Below are 12,829 nucleotides of genomic sequence, written 5' to 3'. Positions count from 1 at the left end.
ATTTTACAAACAGGCCCTGATTATCCTTGCCAATACCTGGCCTGGCCTATATATGACTCTGGACCCATAGCAATGTGGTTGACTCTTAACTGCTCTCTGAAATGCCCTAGCAAGCCCCAGCATCGACCTCAGCACCGACTTCGGACATGACAACAGCACACCCAGCCCCGTTGACCCTATAAAGTCCTCCTCACTAACATCTGGGCACTTGTGCCAGAATTGGGAGAGCTGTCCCACAGACTAGTCAAGCAACACTCACAGAATCATACCTTTCAGCCAATGTCTCAGATTCCTCAATCACCATCCCTGGGTATGTCCTGTCCCACCAGCAAGACAGACCCACCCAAGGTGGCAGCACACTGGTATGTAGTCGGGAGGGAGTGGCCCTGAGAGTCCGCAACATTAACTCTGGACCCCATGAAGTCTCATGGCTTCAGGTCAAGCATGGGCAAGGAAACCTCCTGCTGATTACCACCTACCGGCCTCCCTCAGCTGATGAATCAGTACTCCTCCATGTTGAACACCACTTGGAAGAAGTACTGAGGGTAGCAAGGGAATAGAATGTACTCTGGATGGGGGACTTCAATGTCCAGCTCCAAGAGTGGCTCGGTAGCACCACTACTGACCGAGTTGACCAAGTCCTGAAGGACATGACTGCCAGACTGGGCCTGTAGCAGGCGGTGAGAGAACGAACACGAGAGGAAAAACCTACTTGATCTCGTCCTCGTCAATCTACCTGTCAATGATGCATCTGTCTATGACAGCATTGGTAGCAGTGAACACCACACAGTCCTTGTGGTGACGAAGTCCTGTCTTCACACTGAGGACATCCTCCATCGTGTTGTGTGGCAGTACCACTGTGCTAAATGGGATAGATTCAGAACAGATGGGATAGCTTCAAAACTAGGCATCCATGAGGCTCTGGGCCATCACCAGCAGAAGAATTGTAGTCCCCCCCACAAATTGTAACCTCATGGCCTGGCATATCCCTCACGACCATTACCATCAAGCCAGGGGACCAACCCTGGTTCAATGAGGAGTGCAGAAGAGCATGCCAGGAGCAGCATAAGGTGTACCTAAAAATGAGGTGCCAACCTGAGGAAGCTGCAACAAAGGACTACATGCATGCTAAACAGTGGAAACAGCATGTTATAGACAGAGCTGAGCGATCCCACAATCAACGGATCAGATCAAAGCTCTGCAGTCCTGCCACATCCAGTCGTGAATGGTGGTGGGCAATTAAACAACTAATGGGAGATGAATATTCCCATCCTCAATGATGGCGGAGCCCAGCACGTGAGTGCAAACGGCAAGGCTGAAGCGTTTGCAACCATCTTCAGCCAGAAGTGCCAAGTGGATGTTCCAGATTGGCCTCCTCCTGAGGTCCCCACCATCACAGAAGCCAGTCTTCAGCCAATTTGATTCACTCCACGTGATATCAAAAAACGGCTGAGTGCACTGGATACAGCAAAGGCTATGGGCCCTAACAACATCCCGGCTGTCATTCTGAAGATTTGTGCTCCAGAACTAGCCGCGCCTCTAGCCAAGTTGTTCCAGTACAGCTACAACACTGGCATCTGCCCGACAATGTGGAAAACTGTCCAGTGATGTCCTGTCCACAAAAAGCAGGACAAATCCAATCCGGCCAATTACCGCCCCATCAGTCTACTCTCCATCATCAGCAAATGATTGACAGTGCAATCAAGTGGCACTTGCCAATAACCTACTCACTGATGCTCATTTTGGGTTCTGCCAGGACTACTCAGCTGCAGACCTCATTACAGCCTTGGTCCGTGAGGTGAGAGTGACTGCCCTTGACACCAAGGTAGCATTTAACTGAGTGTGGCATCAAGAAGCCCTAGTAAAATTTAAGTCAATGGGAATCGGGGGTGGGGAAACTCTCCATGGACTTGAGTCATACCTAGCACAAAGGAAGATGTTTGTAGTTATTGAAGATCAGTCATCTCAGCCCCAGGACATCGCTGCAGGAGTTCCCCAGGGCAGTGTCCTAGGCCCAACCATCTTCAACTGCTTCATCAATGACTTTCCCTCCATCAGAAGTTGGGATGGTCACTGATGATTGCACCATGTTCAGTTCCATTCGCAACACCTCAGATAATAAAGCAGTCCATGCCCACATGCAGCAAGACCTGGATGACATTCAGGCTTGGGCTGATAAGTGGCAAGTAACATTGATGCCACACAACCGCCAGCAATGACTATCTCCAACAAGCCATAAAACATCATTATCATCGCTAAATCCCCCACAATCAACATCCTTGAGGTCACCATTGACCAGAAACTTAACTGGACCAGCCACATAAATACTGTGGCAACAAGAGCAGGTCAGAGGTTGGGTATTCTGTGGTGAGTGTCTCACCTCCTGACTCGCCAAAGCATTTCCACTAACTGCAAGGCACTAGTCAGGAGTGTGATGGAATACTCCTCTGGATGAATGCAGCTCGACACCATCCAGGACAGAGCAACCCGCTTGATTGGCACCCTATCCACCATCATTAACATTCACTCCCTCCACCACCGGCGCACTGTGGCTGCAGTGTGTACCAGCAATTTGCCAAGGCTTCTTCGACAGCATGTCCCAAACCCACAATCTCTACCACCTAGAAGGACAAGGGTGCAGGTGTATGGGAACACCATCACCTGCAAGTTCCCCTCCAAGTTACACGCCATCCTGACTTGGAAATATATCGCCATTCCTTCATCGTCCATGTGTCAAGCTCCTGGAACTCTCTCCCTACCAGCACTGTGGGAGCACCTTCACCACAAGGACTGCAGCAGTTCAATAAGACAGCTCACCACCTCCTTCTCAAGGGCAATTAGGGATGGGCAATAAATGCTGATCTTGACAGCGATGCCCACATTCTAGGAACAACTAAAATAAATCAGTAAAATCTGCTGTATTTTCAGTATTTTTGCACCAAAAATGTCAAAGCTTCACTCAGGTAATGTTTCATTTTGCAACACAGTCCCTATGAAGTTAGTCTGTTAGAAAAAACTTGCATTTATATTGGATGTCCCAAAGTGTTTCACAAGCCAATTCATTACTTTTTAAAGTGTAGTTGCTGTTGTGAATGTGGTAGCCAATTGGTGCACAAGGTCCCACACCCAGCAAATTAGATAATTAACTAGTTAACTTGTTTTAGTGGTGCTGGTTGAGAGAGGAATGCCAGCGAGGATACCCCGCTCTTCAAATAGTGCCATGGGCTCATTTATGTCTACCTGAGCAGGTAGACAGGACCGCAGTTTAACGTCTTATCCAACAAGAGCAGGTCAGCATCACCTGCAAGTTCCCCTCCAAGTTACACGCCATCCTGACTTGGAAATATATCGCCGTTCCTTCATCATCCATGGGTTAAGCTCCTGGAACTCTCTCCCTAACAGCACTCTGACAGTGCAACACTTCACAGTATTGCAGTGGTGTCAGTCTGGGTGATGTGCTCAGGTACCTGGAGTGGGGCTTCAATCTGCAGCCTTCTGTCTTGGGTGAGAGAACTATCAACTGAGCCAAGCTTGCAGTTGGAATTCCTCATTTGATTCCTACTTTGTCAATAAAACTCTCCAGTCTGTATGATAAGAGCAACATCACTGAAGACCTACAGAGACAGGTATTTTGGAATAAATTTTGCTTGTTTGAAATTCTTCTCCAGACTAGACTTTTGCCTGTACTCTGTTTTACATCCTGGATAAAAGTAAGTGATAAAAAAGTGCTTTATTTTAGGATTTTTCGATTCGGGCTCAACAGAATCTATGTCTGCAGTTGGATATTACTAAGCCTGTTAATTCCTCTCCTAAAGTTTCCTGTGGTAAACCAGCTACCATATTAAACTCTTAATACAAAAGCAAAATACTGCGGATGCTGGAATCTGAAATAAAAACAGAAAATGCTGGAAATTTCAGCGGGTCAAGTGGAAAGAAACAGAGTTAACGTTTCAGGTCTGTGATGCTTCATCAGAATTGGAAAAGTTCAAGAGGTAACGTGTTCTTAAGGAAGTGTAGGGGCAGTAAAGGGGGACGGGTGGAAACATAGAAACATAGAAAATAGGTGCAGGAGTAGGCCATTCGGCCCTTCTAGCCTGCACCGCCATTCAATGAGTTCATGGCTGAACATTCAACTTCAGTACCCCATTCCTGCTTTCTCACCATACTCCCTTGATCCCCCTAGTAGTAAGGACCTCATCTAACTCCTTTTTGAATATATTTAGTGAATTGGCCTCAACAACTTTCTGTGGTAGAGAATTCCACAGGTTCACCACTCTCTGGGTGAAGAAGTTCCTCCGCATCTCGGTCCTAAATGGCTTACCCCTTATCCTTAGACTGTGACCTCTGGTTCTGGACTTCCCCAACATTGGGAACATTCTTCCTGCATCTAACCTGTCTAACCCCGTCAGAATTTTAAATGTTTCTATGAGGTCCCCTCTCATTCTTCTGAACTCCAGTGAATACAAGCCCAGTTGATCCAGTCTTTCTTGATAGGTCAGTCCCGCCATCCCGGGAATCAGTCTGGTGAACCTTTGCTGCACTCCCTCAATAGCAAGAATGTCCTTCCTCAGGTTAGGAGACCAAAACTGTACACAATACTCCAGGTGTGGCCTCACCAATGCCCTGTACAACTGTAGCAACACCTCCCTGCCCCTGTACTCAAATCCCCTTGCTATGAAGGCCAACATGCCATTTGCTTTCTTAACCGCCTGCTGCACCTGCATGCCAACCTTCAATGACTGATGTACCATGACACCCAGGTCTCTTTGAACAAACCGGAAGGTCTGTGGGAGGGTGGAAGGCAGGAGAGATTAAGAGACAAAAGGGATGATGGGCAAAAATGAGACAAGTTAAGAAACAAAAGATGAGTCATGATGGGGTGTGAATGGCGGACTTATCACCGGCTGCCATGGGAAAGAGAGGTTATGGTCTGAAATTGTTGACCTCGATGTTGAGTCCCGAAGGCTGTAAAGTGCCTAAACGAAAGATGAGGTGCTGTTCCTTGAGCTTGCGTTGAGCTTCAGTGAAACCACGTAGGAGGCCGAGGACGGAGAGGTCAAAGTGGGAGTGGAGCAGAGAATTAAAGTGACAGGTGACCAGAAGGTCGGGGTCATGATTACGGACTGAACGGAGGTGTTCCACAAAGCATCAACCCAATGTAGAGTAGACCACATCATGAGCAGCGAATACAGTATACTAAATTGAAAGAAATACATATAAATCTCGGTTTCACCTGGAAGGAGTGTTTGGGGCCCTGGACAGTGGTAAGGGAGGAGGTAAAAGGGCAGGTGTTGCATCTCCTGCGCTTGCACGGGAAGGTGCCGTAGGAAGGGGAGGGGGTGCTGGGAGTGATGAAGGATCATCGACCTGAGACGTTAGCTCTCTCCACAGATGCTGCCTGACCTGCTGAGTATTTCCAGCATTTTCTGATGTTTAATCAATTGTATGTATAAAGCTGTGTTAGTCACTGAATGGTCCCACGTTCAATACCTGGCCTTTGCTACATTAGCTTGTTGTGTATCTGTAAAACATGCACTCCCATGTTCCGCCACCAGGGAGTGCATCCCCTGAAGTCCCAAGGGATCCCAGCATCCCTTGGGAGCACTGTATATAAGCCAGCCCTAAGGCCTGTTCCTCACTCTGGAGTGTCTTTATAAAGACTGAGGTCACTGTTACTTTAACCTCCCTGTGTGCAGTCTCATCTGTGTTAGGAACACAATAACTGGCGATGAGTATACGAATCCAACGCAAAGATGCAGTAAACTGTGGGCATCCTGGAGAAGTTCTCGGAGGGTGAGGACTGGGAAGCCTATGTCGAATGGCTGGACCAGTACTTTGTAGCCAAAGCTGGACGGAGAAGGAAGCGCTGCAAAAAGGAGAGCGGTCCTTCTTGCGGTCTGCGGGGCACCGACCTACAGCCTCATGAAGAATCTTCTGGCTCCAGTGAAACCCACAGATAAGTCGTATGAGGAGCTGTGTACACTGGTTCAGGAGCATCGTAACTCGAGGGAGCGCGTGCTGATAGCGAGGTATCGGTTCTACATGTGCCAGCGATCTGAAGGTCAGGAAGTGGCGAGCTAGGTCGCCGAGCTAAGGCGACTTGCAGGACAATGTGAGTTTGATGGCTACTTGGAGCAGATGTTCAGAGACTTTTTTTGTACTGGGCATTGGCCATGAGACCATCCTACGAAAACTTTTGACTGTAGAGACACCGACCCTCAGTAAGACCATTACGATAGCACAAGCGTTTATGTCCACCAGTGATAACACCAAACAAATCTCAGCACACAAGTGCTAGCAATGTTCATAAATTAACTGGAACTGTGTTTGCGAGCAGAAATGTACAGGGCAGAACCCACGAGTCTGCAACTGCCAGCAGGCCTCAGGTGACCCAGATGACTCGGCGTCCACAACAAAGGATGAATGCAAGGCAATTCACACCTTTTGGCGTTGTGGAGGCTTCCATTCAGCCTATTCATGCCGCTTCAAAGGGTATGTTTGCAAGAGCTGTGGAACAATGGGGCACCTCCAACGAGCTTGCAGACGAGCTGCAAGCTCTGCAAAATCTGCTAACCACCACCAGCCAGAGGAAGATCGGTCCATGGTGGATCAAAGCAATTTCGAGCCTCCGAGAGAGGAGGCAGATGCTGAAGTACACGGGGTGCACACATTTTCGACGAAATGTCCACCTATAATGCTAAATGTAAAATTGAATGGCTTACCCGTAGCCATGGAACTGGACACTGGCGCTAGCCAATCCATCATGAGTAAAAAGATGTTTGAGAGACTGTGGTGCAACAAGGCACTCAGACCAGCCCTGAGCCCCATCCACATGAAACTGAGAACGTACACCAAAGAGCTCATCACTGTCCTGGGCAGTGCCATGGTCAAGGTCACCTATGAGGGCACGGTGCACAAACTGCCACTCTGGATTGTCCCAGGCGATGGAAACTTTTCCGGGGCAAAGATGCGGATCCACTTGATCCTACAGGCGCGACCCATTCACCACAAGGTGCGAGCGGTACCTCACATGATGAGAGAGAATGTGGAAATCGAGCTGGACAGGCTGTAACGCGAGGGCATAATCTCCACAGTGGAATTCAGCAATTGGGCCAGCCCAATTGTTCCAGTACTCAAAAGTGATGGCACGGTCAGGATATGTGGCGATTATAAAGTAACTATTAATCGTCTCTCGCTACAGGACCAATACCCGCTACCTAAGGCAGACGACCTATTTGCGACGCTGACGGGAGGCAAGATGTTTACCAAGCTCAACGTGACTTTGGCCTACATGACGCAGGAGCTGGAGGAGTCTTCGAAGGGCCTCACCTGCATCAACACGCACAAAGGACTGTTCATCTATAACAGATGCCCGTTTGGAATTCGGTCAGCTGCAGCGATCTTCCAGAGAAACATGGAGAGCCTACTCAAGTCGGTATCATGCACGGTGGTTTTTCAGGACGACATATTGGTCACGGGTCGGGACACCGTCGAGCACCTACAAAACCTGGAGGAGGTCCTCCAGCGACTGGATCGCGTAGGGCTGCGGCTGAAGAGGTCGAAATGCGTCTTCATGGCAACAGAAGTGGAGTTTTTGGGGAGAAAGATCGCGGCGGACGGCATTCGGCCCACAGACGCCAAGACAGAGGCTATCAGGAACACGCCCAGGCCACAGAATGTCACGGAGCTGCGGTCGTTCCTGGGACTTCTCAACTATTTTGGTAACTTCCTACGGGGTTAAGCACCCTCTTAGAGCCCCTACATGTGTTATTACGTAAAGGTGAGAACTGGGTATGGGAAAAAAAACAAGTAATTGCTTTTAAGAAAGCCAGAAACATTTTATGCTCCAACAAGCTGCTTGTATTGTATAACCCATATAAAAGACTTGTGCTAGCATGTGATGTGTCGTCGTATGGAGTCGGGTGTGTATTACAACAAGCTAATGTTGCGGGGAAATTGCAACCTGTCGCCTATGCCTCCAGGAGCTTGTCTAAGGCTGAGAGGGCCTACAGCATGATTGAGAAAGAGACATTAGCGTGTGTTCGGGGTAAAGAAAATGCATCAGTACCTGTTTGGCCTCAAATTTGAGCTGGAAACTGATATATCCCTGTTCACTGAAAACAAGGGGATAAAAACGAATGCCTCAGCCCACATATAAAGGTGGATACTCGCGCTATCAGCGTATAACTATACCATCCGCCACAGGCCAGGCACCGAGAACTGTGCGGATGCTCTCAGTCAGCTACCATTGCCCACCACGGGGGTGGAAATGGCGCAGCCTGCAAACTTGTTGATGGTGGCGCAGCCCGCAGACTTGTTGATGGTCACGGCCCGCCAGATTAGGACTTGTACCAGCCAAGATTCTCTGTTGTCCTTAGTAAAAAACTGTGTACTGCATGGGAGCTGGACCAGCATCCCCGTTGAAATGCAAGAGCTAATCAAGCCGTTCCAGCAGCATAAGGACGAGCTGTCCGTTCAGGCAGACTGCCTGTTGTGGGGTAACCACGTAGTGCTACCCAAAAATGGCAGGGAGACGTTCATCTCGGATCTCCATAGCACCACCCGGGTATAGTAATGATGAAAGCGATAGCCAGATCCCACGTGTGGTGGCCCGGTATCGACTCTGACTTAGAGTCCTGTGTACGGCAATTCAGCGTGTGTGCTCAGTTGAGCAACGCACTCAGAGAGGCACCCCTAAGTTTGTCCTCGAGACCATGGTCGAGGATCCATGTCGACTATGCGGGCCCATTTCTCGGTAAAATGTTCCTGGTGGTGGTGGATGCTTTTTCAAAATGGATTGAATGTGCAATAATGTTGGGAAGCACCGCCACCGCCACCATTGAAAGCCTGGGGGCCATGTTTGCCACCCACGGCCTGCCTGACATACTGTTCAGTGACCATGGGCCATGATTTCACCAGTACCGAATTTAAAGAATTCATGACCCGCAATGGGATCAAACATGTCACCTCGGCCCCGTTTAAACCAGCCTGCAATGGGCAGGCAGAGCGGGTAGTACAAACAATCAAACAGAGCCTTAAACAAGTCACAGAAGGCTCACTCCAAACCCGGCTATCCCGAGTACTGCTCAGCTACCGCACGAGGCCCCACTCGCTCACAGGGGTGCCCCTGGCTGAGCTACTCATGAAAAGGACACTTTAAACCAGACTCTCGCTGGTTCACCCCAACCTGCATGATCAGGTAGAGGCCAGGCGGCAGCAACAAAATGTAAACGATGGTCGCGCCACTGTGTCACGGAAAATTGATCTGAATGACCCTGTGTATGTGCTAAACTATGGACATGGTCCCAAGTGGATCGCGGGCACAGTGATAGCTAAAGAAGGGAGTAGGGTGTTTGTAGTCAAACTAGACAATGGACAAATTTGCAGAAAGCACCTGGACCAAACGAGGCTGCGGTTCACAGACTGCCTTGAACAACCCACAGCAGACACCACCTTTTTCGAGCCCACAACACACACCCAAAGGATCAATGACACCACCCCGGACCAGGAAATTGAACCCATCACGCCCATCAGCCCAGCAAGGCCAGGCTCACCCAGCAGCCCTACAGGGCCAACAACACGCCAGCCCAGCGAGGGCACAACCAACACACAAGAACAGACATTTGTATCGAGGCAGTCCACCAGGGAAAGAAAGGCTCCCGACTGCGTCACCTTGTAAATAGTTTTCACTTTGACTTTGGGGGGGAGTGATGTTGTGTAGCTGTAAAGCATGCACTCCCATGTTCCGCCACCAGGGAGTGCATCCCCTGAAGTCCCAAGAGATCCCAGCATCCCTTAGGAGCACTGTATATAAGCCGGCTCCTAAGGCCTGTTCCTCACTCTGGAGTGTCTTAATAAAGACTGAGGTCACTGTTACTTTAACCTCCCTGTGTACAGTCTCATCTGTGTTAGGAACACAATATAGCTGACCTCAGTTAGAATGGTGATGGAGACACTGCCCTGGGAGGGGTAAATTGGTTCCCAAATCTGATCAGTAACCTACCCCTATTGGAAATGCACGTGTTGCTGACTGGTGAGTGTAAACTTGGCTCAGCTGCGATGCCTCTACAGTTGTATAACCCACTGATGCTCACTGTTGAGGCTGAGATGTGAATAACTTGGGCAAAGCACCTGATACCTGTAAAACTGTACCTAGCAAGGAGTCCATACCTTCAGGAGAGGAGGGAAGGGCGATTTTTAGATACATTTGAGAAGAAGCTAGGTAAGCACGAGGGAGAAAGCAATAGAGGATATGCTGATGGGGTTAGGTAAAGTAAGGTAGGAGGAGGCTTGTTTAGAGCATAAACACCGCCATAGACCTGTTGGGCTGATTCTGTGCTATAAAGTTCTATTAAAATTGGCAAGAAAAGACGAGACTATAAATCCACCTGTTGATGGCTCTCCAGGTGTTCTGTGCAAGATGGAACGGCTACTTGGGGGCTGGCCTGGTGGGTGGAATAGGTTTTTACTACTCCTGTACAATCCTGTGTTTCTAGCAAAATTGGGATGTGTGGTGGAGAGGGTGTCTAGTGATGTGCCATGTGTAAAGTTGGATTTTCCGAATAAGCACTGGGAACATAACCGATCCATGAACTGCTCTGGGAATATAGCAATGCTGAGTGGTACATTGACTTAGTGGAATCTAACCATTCAGTGGAATGGCAAATCAGACATAATATCCCAGTTCAGTGATGCTGATCTGTATAACTTTACTATGTTTACAACCCTGGAATGCTGTGCTGAGTCTAATCATTTTGTCCCCTGTGTTGTGTCTAGTCACACTGCCCCTGTGTCATGTCTGGTCACTGCCCCCTATGCTGTGTCTGGTCACTCTACCCCGGGGGGGATGATGACTGGTGTACTGATGTGGATAGAGAACTGGTTGGCAGATAGGAAACAGAGAGTCGGGATAAACGGGTCCTTTTCAGAGTGGCAGGCAGTGACTAGTGGAGTGCCACAGCGCCCAGTGCTGGGACTCCAGCTCTTTATAATATACATTAACGATTTAGATGAAGGAATTGAGTGTAATATCTCCAAGTTTGCGGATGACACTAAACTGGGTGGCGGCGTGAGCTGTGAGGAGGATGCTAAGTGTTTTGGACAGGTTAGGTGAGTGGGCAAATGCATGGCAGATGCAGTATAATGTGGATAAATGTGAGGTTATCCATTTTGGGGGCAAAAACACAAAGGCAGAATATTATCTGGATGGCTGCAGATTAGGAAAAGGGGAGGTGCAACGAGACCTGGGTGTCATGGTTCATCAGTCACTGAAAGTGGGCATGCAGGTACAGCAGGCAGGCAAATGGTATGTTGGCCTTCATAGCTAGGGGATTTGAGTATAGGAGCAGGGAGGTCTTACTGTAGTTGTACAGGGCCTTAGTGAGGCCTCACCTGGAATATTGTGTACAGTTTTGGTCTCCTAATCTGAGGAAGGACATTCTTGCTATTGAGGGAGTGCAGCGAAGGTTCACAAGATTGATTCCAGGGATGGCTGGACTGTCATATGAGGAGAGACTGGATCAATTTATTCACTGGAGTTGAGAAGATGAGAGGGGATCTCATAGAAACGTATACGATTCTGACGGGACTGGACAGGTTAGATGTGGGCAGAATGTTCCCGATGTTGGGGAAGTCCAGAACCAGGGGACATAGTCTTAGGATAAGGGGTAGGCCATTTAGGACTGTGATGAGGAGAAACTTCTTCACTCGGAGAGTTGTTAACCTGTGGAATTCTCTGCCGCAGAGAGTTGTTAATGCCAGTCCATTGGATATATTCAAGAGGGTGTTAGATATGGCCCTTACGGCTAAGGGGATCAAGGGGTATGGAGAGAAAGCGCGAACGGGGTACTGAGGTGAATGATCAGCCATGATCTTATTGAATGGTGGTGCAGGCTCGAAGGGCTGAAGGGCCTACTCCTGTACCTATTTTCTATGTTTCTATGACAGCCTTTTTGCAGCCCACCCTATTACGTGATCTTAGCTCTTAGATCACAACTAATGTCGTCTCACAGGAACCGAACTTCTTGTTGTTACATCGACCTTCAGGTGACAGTAACAAACCAAGCAAATCGAATGGACCCCTCCAAAGAAAACTACATGTAGTCTCATCCATCCGAATATGCCAACTAACATCAAAGACATCTCTCGTTCAAAATGCGAATACCTCGAAAGGTTACTGAAGAAATACAGCATTGATGTTCTGTGCTTCAAGAAACACACATTTAACACATCCACCAGTTTAACACATACGAACAAAAGAGCATAAGAAATAGGAGCAGGAGTAGGCCATAAGGCCCCTCGAGCCTGCTCCGCCATTTAATAAGATCATGGCGGATCCGATCATGGACTCAGCTCCACTTCTCTGCCTGCTCCTCATAAACCCTTAGCGTTTAAGAAACTGTTTATTTCTGTCTTAAATTTATTTAATGTCCCAGCTTCCACAGCTCTCTGAGGCAGCGAATTCCACAGATTCACAACCCTCTGAGAGAAGAAATTTCTCCTCATCTCAGTTCTAAATCGGTGGCCCCTTATTCTAAGATCATGCCCTCTAGTTCTAGTCTCCCCCACCAGTGGAAACATTCTCTCTGCATCTACCTTGTCAAGCCCCCTCATAATCTTATGTTTCTACGAGATCACCTCTCATTCTTCTGAATTCCAATGAGTAGAGGCCCAACCTACTCAACCTTTCCTCATAAGTCAACCCCGGGATCAACCTAGTGAACCTTCTCTGAACTGCCTCCACAGCAAGTATATCCTTTCATAAATATGGAAACCAAAACTGCATGCAGTATTCCAGGTGTGGCCTCACCAATACCCTGTACAGCTGTAA

This window comes from Pristiophorus japonicus, chromosome 18, assembly GCF_044704955.1.
Source record: "Pristiophorus japonicus isolate sPriJap1 chromosome 18, sPriJap1.hap1, whole genome shotgun sequence".
NCBI lineage: Eukaryota > Metazoa > Chordata > Chondrichthyes > Pristiophoridae > Pristiophorus > Pristiophorus japonicus.
Note: the sequence above shows the minus strand (reverse complement) of the source record.